This window comes from Squalius cephalus (genome assembly GCF_949319135.1).
Source record: "Squalius cephalus genome assembly, chromosome: 10".
In the NCBI taxonomy this organism is placed as follows: domain Eukaryota; kingdom Metazoa; phylum Chordata; class Actinopteri; order Cypriniformes; family Leuciscidae; genus Squalius; species Squalius cephalus.
The window spans coordinates 28,930,559-28,943,468 of NC_137131.1; the positions used below are offsets into that span (position 1 = coordinate 28,930,559).

The 12,910-nt window shown below is 43.9% G+C and overlaps 1 long non-coding RNA gene across 1 annotated transcript; it reads right to left on the minus strand.

The window, feature by feature from the left end:
• Positions 1-329: 329 nt before the first annotated feature.
• On the minus strand, positions 330-2,543 carry LOC307166443. The gene is made up of 4 exons (XR_013822626.1): positions 2,008-2,543; positions 1,691-1,748; positions 1,315-1,434; positions 330-961 (listed from the first exon to the last, which is right to left on the minus strand). It is a non-coding gene; the product is annotated as an uncharacterized lncRNA (long non-coding RNA).
• Positions 2,544-12,910: the final 10,367 nt, after the last annotated feature.

Genomic DNA, 12,910 nt, shown 5'->3' on the forward strand with positions numbered 1-12,910 from the left:
ATATATATATATATATATATATATATATATATATATATATGAAACCATGTACAAAGCACCATTAAAAAGTGCTTGTATTGTGGAATAAGTTTTAGACATTACACAAAGAGACAGAATTAAAAAAAGAAAACATGAGAAGGTACTTGCACAATATTGGTGTTGCAAAAACTTCATAAACTGTGAAAGTCAGGATTCAAAACATTTTCAAATACAATACAGAAAGAAACAAACAAAAACAAATGCAATACGAATACAGGTCTGCTGCTTTTATCATTAAAAATAGCTTTAGACAGTCAATAGTAGAGTGAAATGTTAGTGTTTATGCCATTTTTTTGTAAGAGAACACCATATTCCTTAAAGGGTTAGTTCACCCCAAAATTTTAATTGTCATTAATTACTCACGCTCGTGTTTTTCCATACCCCACAAGACTTCCATTCGTCTTCAGAACAAAAATTAAGATATTTTTGAGGAAATCTGAGAGATTTCTGTCCCTCCATTGACATCTTACGCAACTACCAATTTCAAGGTTCAGAAAGGTATACAGACATAAATGTAATCCATGTGACTCCAGTGGTTTAACCTCAAATTTATGAAGTAATTTCTACCTTTCTGGAGCTTGAAAGTGGTAGTTGCGTAAGCTGTCAACAGAGGAAGAGAAAGCTCTCAGATTTCATTAAAAAGATCTTCATTTTTGTTCTGAAGATGAACTAAAGTCTTGCAGGTTTGGAACATCAGGAGGGCGAGTAATTAATGACATTATTTTCATTTTGGAGTGAACGACTTGCGTGAAAAACTTTCCTTCTTCGGTATGTTCAGTTAAAGGTCCATTAAGAGATTTGACAAAAGCTTAAATTTTACATGGGTTTTCAGTGGTTCATACAGGAACTTCAGCAGTCTTGGAGGAATGTGTAGACGTTTGGTTTCCTTCATCTCAGCCTTTTCGACCTTCGTTCAGGATTTCTGCACAGGAAAGTTGGATATGAAGAAAAATATATATGTTTGTAGCTACACAAGAAATTAAATAAAGGAAATTGAACTACAAAGTATCATACAGACCAGGTTGAGGTTGAAAAACAATCGTACAGTATTTTATGTTTGTTAAATTATCAACTGCTATCCCTAATTCTTTCAAATTCAAACACTGTATAAAATGCTAAGACTTCTGTTTCCAGTGGACTCCAATTGCATGTCATGTTAGCTTGTCTGCTCAACTATACCTTATAATATGTTTCATTATTTTCAATTATATAGGCCTAAACAGTAACACAACAGCATGCTCTATAATAAGTTTTCATTAAAAATGTGTTGCTTACCATTATGAACTCCAGGATAAGTGCCATTTTCTTTGGGTATTTTGCTCACTGCCTCAATGGGGTAGGAGATGTGGTCAATAATAACTTCTTCGAATGACAGCAATCCTGAATGCCCATCACCTTAAACAAATAAGATATTACAAAATGAAAAACATTACACGATCACTTCAGAAAGCCGCTCCAAAAATAGTGGTTTAAATCTACCCTATACAATGTTTTTCTACTGACCATACAAGCATAAAATCTTTGAAGGGGGTATTCAGCAACCAACTTTTTCTATAAACATTTTTCCTCAGACTTTAAATTTAAACGTGTTTTGCCAATATTGAATATTCATAATGATTAAAAAAATATACTAATAAAACAAAATACAAACCCATAAGGAGCATGCAGGGTGGTGCTTGGGATGCACAGTAACTTACATCAGCAAAATCCTGTCAATAGATAAGAAAACAACAGAAACACTATGAAACAAACCAAAGAGGAGGGAGCTGGTAAAGAATGACTAGCACTAACGTTAACTTTACAGGCAGAAGTATAACAGCAGTCATGTTAAATTTAAATTAATCTTTCAAGGTCATTATTTGGGGTTTAAAGTCAAATAATATGTGTAGTGTGTGTATAATGTCTGTGTGTTGTCTAAAACAAAGACAAGACAATAAAAAGTCTAACGTAAACATAACATGAACGTACCTCATTTGGCAGAAAATGTTGCGTTATCCTTGATCCAGCTGTAACGTTACTGCATCTTCACACACAGTCTCTTCACGTTATATCTTCATGCCTTTTAAATCAAGCAAGTCTTAAATGGTCTTTCCTTTTCTTGACGATTCATCTGGTAGCTTTTGTTTGAAGCCATTAAACTGCTCCAAAAACACGAGTAACGTTAACATTACTGCACTTTATACTGGTTAATGGGTGCGCTCGGCACAAACTAAACCGCATCACCGACAAAATAAAAGCCAATAAACCAGTTACAACGAGGACACTATAACACTAACGTTACAATCAGGGGAACTTCCACGAGTGTGAACTAAATCTTTCAATGTGTGACGACGATATGCATAAAACGATAAACGCGACTGCTCCGACATTGCCTAACAAGCCGGGTGCCAACTAAATAACGTTACGTAAACAGCTTATTTGACATTTAGCCAAATATAATTTTCGGTTTTTACCACAGAAGTGTCAGAATGGCTTCCACACATCCGAAATCCGACTAAAAAGCAACTTTGGCCGTGTTATCTGTGTGTGTAATGGCGCTTGCGTCTCAAACTTTTCGCGCCGACCAGATTGTAGTTCCCACAATGCAACGCGTAATTCAAAATACGGGTAAAAGTCCTGTAAAAGACAAATACGGAAAATTCCTTCAAATTAATATGGTACATTGTACCGTATTTTTACGGAATTTTTTTACAGTGTGGAATTTCCTCTGTGAGTTTCCTCTGTGACGAAGATTTATGAGCCTTTGTCTTAAGCCTGCTCACTTGAACTGGCATGCTGAATTGTGTTTGATGACGAAACTATTTGATGACGTAACTATAAAGATTCTTGTAACACTAATATGTTGCACAGCTATCGGCATATCATGTACACAATCATTTCGATCTTCAAAGTACCAATTTATAGAGACCAAACATGGTATAAGTGGGGTTACATTGACCGTTGGTCCTGTAATAAAATACATAGTATCAAAGAGATAATAGTATCAACAGATAATAGTATTAAAAAAAAAAACACAACACAAGACAATAAATGACATTCACAAAATGTTCTGGAATGTATGTTAATTTCATGTCAGTCAGTTCATCGATAAATGAACGCAGGAGAGGCTGTTCTAATAAATGTAGGTTTTGTAGCAGGGCCCCATTCACATTTCTAAGATCATTATCTGATCATTGTCAGGGTAACTAAGACCGTCTTGTCCTGTTTGGGGGATGGGACCCCAGATCACAGAGTGAAGTTTAAAGATTTTTCTTTGGTACATATACCAAATAATTGTGTCTGATTTGTCTGTCGTTACAGGGGGAAAAAAAGTTAGCTGCACATAGGAGTTACCCCAGGTTGACCATAGATGCATGGATGATTCACCAGTTTTGCCGTTTACTTTAGACTAGTGCAGAGTTAGTAGATTTGTTCCTTGTGGATGTTGATGGATACTGCATGGACTGATACTGCACAGATACCTCTTACTATGGAACTAGCAGCTAGTTCTGCGAGTTGAACTCCCTCTGCATCAACAATGTGCCCTGAGACGATGAACATCAGCTAGCTTCAGGGTGAGTAGAGAGGGACATTGGATTCTGTTTACAGACCTGCTGTGGTTTAGTTAGCAGCTAAATGCATTATTATCGATCTGTGATATCGTCTGAGTCATGATTTATTTATACAGTTTATATGGTTGGAGTGGTGGCTAGCTTGTGGAGTTTGACAAAAGTGCTTCCAACGTGTTTAGCTGATAGCCCTTTCCCTAGTTTGGATCGTTTGGTATCTAGCTTGGTTCTCTTACGAGAGGTTCTCTCGTACTGCGTAATAGCTTACGCTATGGGGGAAACACTCTTTTCCTCGAGATACTGAAGCCAAAAAATCCCCCACAGGGGATGTCAGGAGCGGACGGTTACGGGGCTAGCTTTCTCTCTCCCTCTGTTCGAGCCGCGCAAACTGCGCCGTTCACAAGGGAGGCCGGAAGCGGACGGTCGGGGTTAGTTTTTCTTTACGTTACAAGAAAGCTACCCTGCCCCTGCGCCCCATTCAAGCGTTACTCACCGGCGAAAGGAGAAATATAACGCTCTCTTATACTCGTGCTGAATGAATGCTTATGTGTCCTCCTCTGTGGCCCAGTGGAGGAATCCTAGGCTTTCGCACGAGAGACCCGTGTTTGAATCCCGGTCTAACGGCAGATAAAATTATGCCGTCAATGCTTTCGCTCTGTCAGTTCTCTTAAAGACGACTGCAGATGTTTATTTTGCAGCCAACGAGCGCGTTGTACAACCCGCTCGCCTGCACCCAGACACCGTTCCTATGGTTCGCGTGCGTTGCTGGCAAAAGGAGAAAAAAGAGTGCTTTAGTCCCGCTGCGGCCGGATCAGCCTCTATTTCTCACACATTTCTCATTCCCCTCTGAACAGGCGACTGGAAATGTCAATATTGCAGTAAACAAGCCTGTTGTAATACATGCACGCCTGCAAACAAACGCCAATATGTTGACGCTCTCTTATATACTCGCGCTGAATGGCTGCTTATGTGTCTTCCTCTGTAGCCCAGTGGAGGAATCTTAGGTTTTCGCACGAGAGACCCATGTTCGATCCCGGGTCTTACCGGCAGATAAAATTATGCCGTCATGCTTTCGTTCTGTCAGTTCCCTTAAAAGGCGGCTGCAGATGAGTTTTTTGCAGCCAATGAGCGCGTTGTACAACCCGCTCGCCTGCACCCAAACACTGTTTCTATGGCAACTTCTCGCTCGTTCAGTTCCAGTAAATGCGACTGTTCCAGTGTATTCTGCAGTAAACAAGCCGGTAACACAGCCCGCTTGCCCGCTTTTACGGCGACCCAGATAAATCCCATAGAGTGTATTTTCTGGTATTCCGGCCATGGCCAATGGTGTTATGAGTGTAGTAAAAATGCCCACAACCCAGTGTTCATTCCTACACACAAGCACAGCCCGTCACACAGGGCTCGTGCACATAAAATCGACCCAGATCGATTGCGCATTAAATGTAGTAAATGTGCCCACTGCCCAGTGCCCACAAACACTATGCTCTTCATGTCTCACTGTTTCTGTAAAACGAAACCAGCACGCATTCACTCTGCTCAGGCAGACAATGCACTCAGTACAGTAAATGTGCCCGCTATCCCGCGCCCACATTCACTCACAGACATGACAAGTCCTACGGGACTCGCCCAGCCCTCCCCCTCTCGGTTGAACGCCGCAGAGGAGTCGAGCACGGGCAGTCTGCCCGCTGTGATCAGCGCGCCCCCTGCCTCAAACGCCGTAAGCTCGACGCTTATGTTACAGCACACCGAAGCTCTCCTGTCGCCAAGCGACCAGAGCGCGCTTCGCATTCAACCCCTAGCCATTCATGCAGATGCATGGGCAGTGCTTCCCGGGGTTTCGGAGTGGGTGCTAGACATTATAAAGAGAGGCTATTCGCTACAGCTCTGTCGACGCCCTCGCCGTGGTGAGACGCGCGTCGAAACTACGGTGAAAACAGAAGTAGCACACCTACTTCGAGCCGAAATATCGAAACTGTTGAGCAAAGGGGCCATAGAGCCTTTATCTCAAGCTCAGAGCGAAGGGGAGCTGTACAGCAGATACTTCCTGGTACCAAAGAAAGACGGGGGTCTCAGACCCATACTAGATCTAAGACAGCTGAACAAAGTGCTTGTGAAACGCCAGTTCAGAATGCTCACAACCAGAAAAATCCTCGCGCAAATTCGCAGAGGAGACTGGTTTATGTCAATAGATCTAAAGGACGCGTATTTTCAAATACAGATAGCGTCATGTCACAGGCGATATTTGACATTCGCCTTCGAGGGCCAGGCATATCAGTACACAGTCCTACCGTTCGGCTTGCCCCTAGCACCCCATACATTTACGATGTGCATGGACGCAGCGCTCGCACCCCTCAGACTATCGGGGCATGCGATTATTGAACTGTTTGGACGATTGGCTGATTTTAGCTCAATCACACTTGGAGCTCATAGAGCACAGGACCATTTTACTCGAACACCTCGAGAATCTGGGTCTCAGAGTCAATTGGGCGAAGAGTTCTCTGTTCCCCAGTCAGATGATATCTTTTCTGGGCACAGAACTGGACTCGCTGTCTATGATAGCGCAACTGTCACTGCAGTGCGCACTGGATATTCAGCGCACAGTGAACTCTTTCCGCTGCGGCGCATCTGTCCCGCTCAGAAAATTTCAGAGAATGCTGGGTCTTATGGCCTCAGCATCATCAGTGCTTCAGCTGGGTCTGCTTCGCATGCGCCCGCTGCAGTTCTGGCTGAAAGCGCGTGTACCGCGCAGAGCGTGAACCCACGGTCTCTTTCGCCTCAAGGTCGATCACGAATGCGTCTTAGCGCTGAAACCTTGGAAGGTGACCGATTGGCACATAAAATGCCTGGAAATGCTGGCAGTCATCAACACGCTCAGGCGTTTTTATCCCCAGATAAAAGATCACCACGTTCTGGTCCGCTCGGACAACATGTCAGTGGTGGCTTATATAAATCGCCAAGGAGGCGTCAGATCCAGAGCCCTTCACAGGCTGACGGAACGCCTCCTGAATTTGGCTCAGCACAATTTGTGCTCGCTGAAAGCCGCACACGTGCCGGGTCTTTTGAACATAGGACCAGACAGACTGTCAAGGAACAATGTTCCGGCAGGGGAATGGTCTCTACATCCGCAGACAGTCCAACTGCTGTGGAAAACATTCGGCAAAGCGAAAGTAGACCTATTTGCGTCTCAAGAAAATGCTCATTGTCCGGAGTTTTTTTCCAAGAGCAGGGACGCACTGGCCCACGACTGGCCCCGCTGCCCGCTCTATGCGTTTCCCCCCGTCACGCTCTTACCACAGGTATTAGAGCGAATCAGGGAGAGTGGATGCTCAGTACTACTCGTGGCCCCATTCTGGACAAACCAAGCATGGTTCCCGGTTCTGATGCGGTTGACGAACACCGCCCCATGGCCGATACCAGTGAGGAGAGATCTCTTTTCGCAGGCCAACGGCACGATCTGGCATCCCTACCCGGAGCTTTGGTCCCTGCATGCGTGGACAATCAACGTGTACCCGTTAAACTCCCAGAGGGAGTGTTAAACACAATCACACAGGCCAGAGCCCCGTCTACAAGGCGGCTCTATGCCTCGAAATGGTCAATGTTCTCTAACTGGTGTGCAGCTAGTGACATATCACCCTCACACTGTGGAGTGTCGGAGGTTCTTTCCTTCCTACAAGAGCTACTGGATAAGGGCAGAGCCCCATCCACGCTCAAGGTTTATGTGGCGGCCATAGCAGCATTTGCTGAGCCAACGCTGGGTCAGTCACTGGGAAGAAACGATTTGATCATTCGCTTCCTTCGAGGAGCTAAGAGAATGAATCCTCCCAGACCCCCCTCAGTCCCCATTTGGGATCTTTCCACGGTCCTAGAGGCCATGAAAGGCACCCCATTCGAGCCTATTCAGTCAATAGACCTGAAACATTTGTCTTTCAAAACAGTGTTTCTTCTGGCTCTCACTTCAGTGAAGCGCATAGGGGACTTGCAGGCGCTCTCAGTGAGCGCGACGTGTATGGAGTTTGGGCCTAACGACTCTAGAGTCATACTCAAACCGAGGCACGGGTACGTTCCTAAATCCCTCAACACCCCGTTTAGGGCGCAGATCATTTCCCTGTCAGCCCTACCGGTCTCTGACGAGGAGGGAGACGCAAGCTTCCTTTGCCCAGTCAGGGCATTAAGAGCTTATGTGTCTCGCTCAGCTGTCTTTAGACAGACGGAGCAGCTCTTTGTTTTGTTCAGCGGACGTTCTAAGGGACTGGCCGCGTCGAAACAGAGCCTATCCAGGTGGATAGTTGATGCTATAGCGCTGGCTTACACATCAAAGGGCTTACAATGCCCGTCAGGTGTCAAAGCGCACTCCACAAGAGGCATGGCCTCGTCATGGGCTTGGTCTAGTGGGATTGCTTTACAACATATATGTATGGCGGCAGGCTGGGCCTCCCCGTCTACATTTATAAGGTTCTACAACCTAGAAGTTCCCGCTTTGCAGGCCAAGCTGCTCTCAGTCTAATAAACCAGTATTATCTGCCCGTCACTACCGGCTCAGAATACTGAAACTGTTACAGCGTCGTTCACTGAGCGACTATATTTTCTGTGGGCAGTGTGTAAGTCCCCCTGATATTATATCAGCCCAGGCTGAGTTCACCCTGGCTGTATGGAACACTTGATATAACCTGCTCTTTATAGAGCACTATATTCTAGGGAATGATGCTAATCAGCCTCTCTTTCCGGACTCTCTGTGAGTCCCTGATGATTATGCACTGTATGAGCCCCGGGCACCTACCCGTGGGACTTTAGTGTGGGATCTCAGCACGCACAGCGTTTTGCATTGTGTTCCCCATAGCGTAAGCTATTACGCAGTACGAGAGAATCTCTCGTAAGAGAACGTACTCGGTTACTAACGTAACCTCGGTTCTCTCTAGAAGAGGGAACGAGTACTGCGTATCCTGCCGTGCATGCATCAAACTCTGGTTCGCTTTGGCGATGAAAAACCAGCTAACCAGCCTCCCGAATGCTATATTTATAGCCCAAGGCCCCACCCGTTTCGGCGGGACGTGACGTAGTGGGCACGAAGCGCCCTCATTGGATCAGTCGTCACGAGGGGCCTCTCTCGATAGGCTGCTGCAGTTGCCGCAGAGCAGCCAATGGGCGCGCGAGCTGTCTCGCCCATGTCTGCGTGCTGCCGCAACGCGTTTTACATTAATAAAAAATTAAGGATAATTTTTTGGCTTCAGTATCTCGAGGAAAAGAGTGTTTCCCCCATAGCGTAAGCTATTACGCAGTACTCGTTCCCTCTTCTAGAGAGAACCGAGGTTACGTTAGTAACCGAGTGCGTTTTGTGACTCAGTTTCAGTTAATGCCGAGTGTGTCAGTTTCAGTTTTGTTGAACGCTATAAAGCCTAACGTTACACGTTATATGTGCGTTTAAGTGAATATGTACATGTTTTGTGTATGTGACAACGTTACATCCAGCCCTTTGCTTAGTAGACTTGCTAGCATGATAACAGTTAACATACTTCTCTATCCTCTGCCTGACGTGAGCATTTCAGCACCCTGTCTCTGCGGTAGATAGCATAGGTGGTGTTAGTACTTGCTGTTGGTCTATCGGTCTGCCCTGTACTATAGCCTAAAAAGTTGAACATTGACGGAATGGCCTCAGGTTTCAGTCTGTTGGACTTAACCCTCACCAGTGAACCTGTTGTATCGAAAGTACAACTCTCTAAATAGTCTGTCGCTAAAAAATGCTCACTACAGACTCGAAATCCAGGGGCTGTCGGAGGGCTAGCCAGTTTTAAGGCAGCTAGCCATGACTTGAGGGCTGGTTTCCTTGTCAAAGGTAGCCTGTGAAAATGTATCGTAACCCCAGCTGCCTTAGCCCTATACAATTCATTACTACAGCCAGGGGCAATACAGTATGAACCCCCCCTAGACCTGTTGGTTTCTGTTTCCTCAGCCATGTCAGCTAGCCTCAGACTATTTACATGCTATGGCTGCTCTGCTAGTGTTGGTTAGCAACGGAGTAGCTTACCATGCCAATGACGTAGCCGAATGTTGAAATCAACATGGCAGCGCCCGTGTAACAACAACAACATTTTCAACATACCATTTTATCCCTTTTAACAAATTCTGCCATTTTAATAATTGTACCAATGAGAATAAATAAAATGCATCTGTTATATCACCTTTACTCAAATTTCAGTTCAGTTCATCTTTAATCTGAAATGTTTTTGATTTATTTATTCTAAAACAAGGCAAGGATACTGAATGATTTTTAGTAATGTAATGTGACGGCACATAGTCCTGTTCTGGCGTACACATGGTTTTATAAATCTGAAATCTGTGTGTAAGCAAAATCTAGCTTTTGTGTGTACGCACACATTTAGGATGAAATCTACGGAAGGTTTTATACATGAGGCCCCATGTCTTTGATTTGCTCTTTGCACTCCACAACAAGCCTTTCATCCAGTTTCTCTGGTCCTTTAAAAAGAAAGAGAGACGCTTGAGACATTTCTTTATCTTTCTAATTACAGGGTAACACATGACTCAATCTTGGCCCAAGTAATCCACTAGCCCAGGTTTTACATCTATTAATGTTAATTGTACTATAAAATGTTCTTGTGATATAATGTTTAGTACTGTGGCAGACATGAGGCCTATAGGATAGCATCCCCAGTAATTGCCTCAGTTTTGTATTTGAGTACACTGCATGTTTACCGATTCCTCAACATGGCAATAGAGCTTGTTCATTTCCACAGCAACAACCTGTGCAGTCCTCAAATGGAGACAAACATAGGCTATGTGGCCTCATCACCATGACAATATAGGGAAAATATAAACAAGGACAACAAAGATTGGATAGTTCATTTATCTAATCAGGGAGGAAGCATTCAGCAGGATCTCATTTGTGCAGTGTTGAAATTGTCCAGAGCACTGAGTGAGGCAGCCAACCTGCAGCAGTGAGGGACTCATCACTGAGGCTACCTTTAAATGATAGACTTTGTATTGGTTTGTTTTAGAATTTGAAGAGCCTTGTTTTTTGTGTCTTTTTAGTGATACAACTGATGTTGTTTTAATTTGACTTGTTGATACTGTATGTTATTTCCATTTTTCTGTGTTCAACATCAAAGTGACAAAGCATCGAATTGCAAAAACCAGTCATAATTTTCAGCGTTCTTTGACCAGACATAAGATTCCTCAGTAATGCATTTACTGACAAGCCATAGTTTTGCATTGTGAACTTATTTGTTAGGATTTTCTCAAGAGATTTTAGCATTCCCTCTCTTCAGGTGTCCCTTAGTTTCTCATATTATACAAGCAAGAACCCATTAGCTGGCTAAAGGTCACATTTGATCATACACTAAATGCTTTATAGCATTTGGTCTCCCACAAGAAATTGTGATAAAGGGGAATGTCAAAGCTGGATTTGAAGGCAGCTTGGTTTTGGTCAGTAAAGAAGATTTTGGTGAGTCATCATTCTTCAGTTTTGTCTGGGGAATTTCTCCAGAGGTGCACACTGCAAATTACTCAAAATAAATGAATGGATTGTGGAAGCAAACCTATTTAACAGTCATGCTAAGAGAATTTTTCAGGATACTAATTCATTTTCCATAGGAGGGAATAGCATATGCCAATCTAAATAAATGCAATTGAAAAAGGCCTTTCCAGTGACTACAAATTAGATGAGGGAAAAATAATTAAATTACCCAATAGATCCATTGAGAAAAAAAAACAATTTTTGGATAAAAAAAAAAAAACTGATCATGATGAATTCATGAAGAAATATGGAAAACCCATTTACAAACACTTTTTAAAAAGTACAAACAGACACAAAATGTAAGTAAAATCAAACAACCATTAAATTGGAAAAACGTCTAAGGTTACAAATGTAACCTTTGTTCCCTGAGAACAGGGAACGAGACAATACGTCATCGACGTTATGGGGAATCGCCTCAGCGTGACCAATGACTGAAGTACCCGTGGAATCCCGCCAATCGCATTGGCCCGCGTCAGCCATGACGTGATGCTCTGGCGTGCCCAGGAAGTATAAATAGAGCGCCCAGAGAACATGTCGTCCTCTTCGTCTGAAGGGACTGAGCAAGCAGAACCGAAAGCATGGCAGGGAGACGTATTGTCTCGTTCCCTGTTCTCAGGGAACAAAGGTTACATTTGTAACCTGAGACGTTCCCTTTCGAAGGGAACCTCGACAATACGTCATCGACGTTATGGGGAACGCTGTACCCACGCCGCCATGCTAAGGGGATGCCTGACCACTACAATAACTCCAGGTAACAGCCCCTACAGCCTACACGTCAGGCTAACTGTAGCACTAGGGCCAACACCGAGCTTTAGCTCAAGGTCTGGACACCAATAAGTATATGGAAGCCTCAGCAATACGACCCTCATATGGAGAGGAAGCCTGCTACATATACTAACACAAAACTAGCTTGCTATTCGCATGAAGGCCTCTGCAGGATGACTCTGAAAGTAGAGGAAGCCTGAAACATGCAGTATGTATATGGAGGCCTCAGCAGTACGACTCTCATATGGAGAGGAAGCCTAACACATATACCAGCAATAAAGCACATATGTCAGCAATACAATAAGTACATGGAGGCCTCAACAGTACGACCCTCATATGGAGAGGAAGCCTACAACATATACTGACAGAAAACTAGCTTGCTATTTGCATGAGGGCCTCTGCAGGATGACTCTGAAAGTAGAGGAAGCCTGAAACATGCAGTATGTATATGGAGGCCTCGGCAGTACGACTCTCAATAGAGAGGAAGCCTAGCACATATATCAGCAATACAATAAGTATATGGAGGCCTCAACAATACGACCCTCATATGGAGAGGAAGCCTACAACATATACTGACAGAAAACTAGCTTGCTATTTGCATGAAGGCCTCTGCAGGATAACTCTGAAAGTAGAGGAAGCCTGAAACATGCAGTATGTATATGGAGGCCTCAGCAGTACGACTCTCAATAGAGAGGAAGCCTAGCACATATATCAGCAATACAATAAGTATATGGAGGCCTCAACAATATGACCCTCATATGGAGAGGAAGCCTACAACATATACTGACAAAAGCTAGCTAGCTATTTGCATGAAGGCCTCAGCAGGATGACCCTAAAGTAGAGGAAGCCTGAAACATGCAGTATGTATATGGAGGCCTCAGCAGTACGACTCTCATATGGAGAGGAAGCCTACTACACATACTGACAGAAAACTAGCTTGCTATTTGCATGAAGGCCTCTGCAGGATGACTCTGAAAGTAGAGGAAGCCTGAAACATGCAGTATGTATATGGAGGCCTCGGCAGTACGAC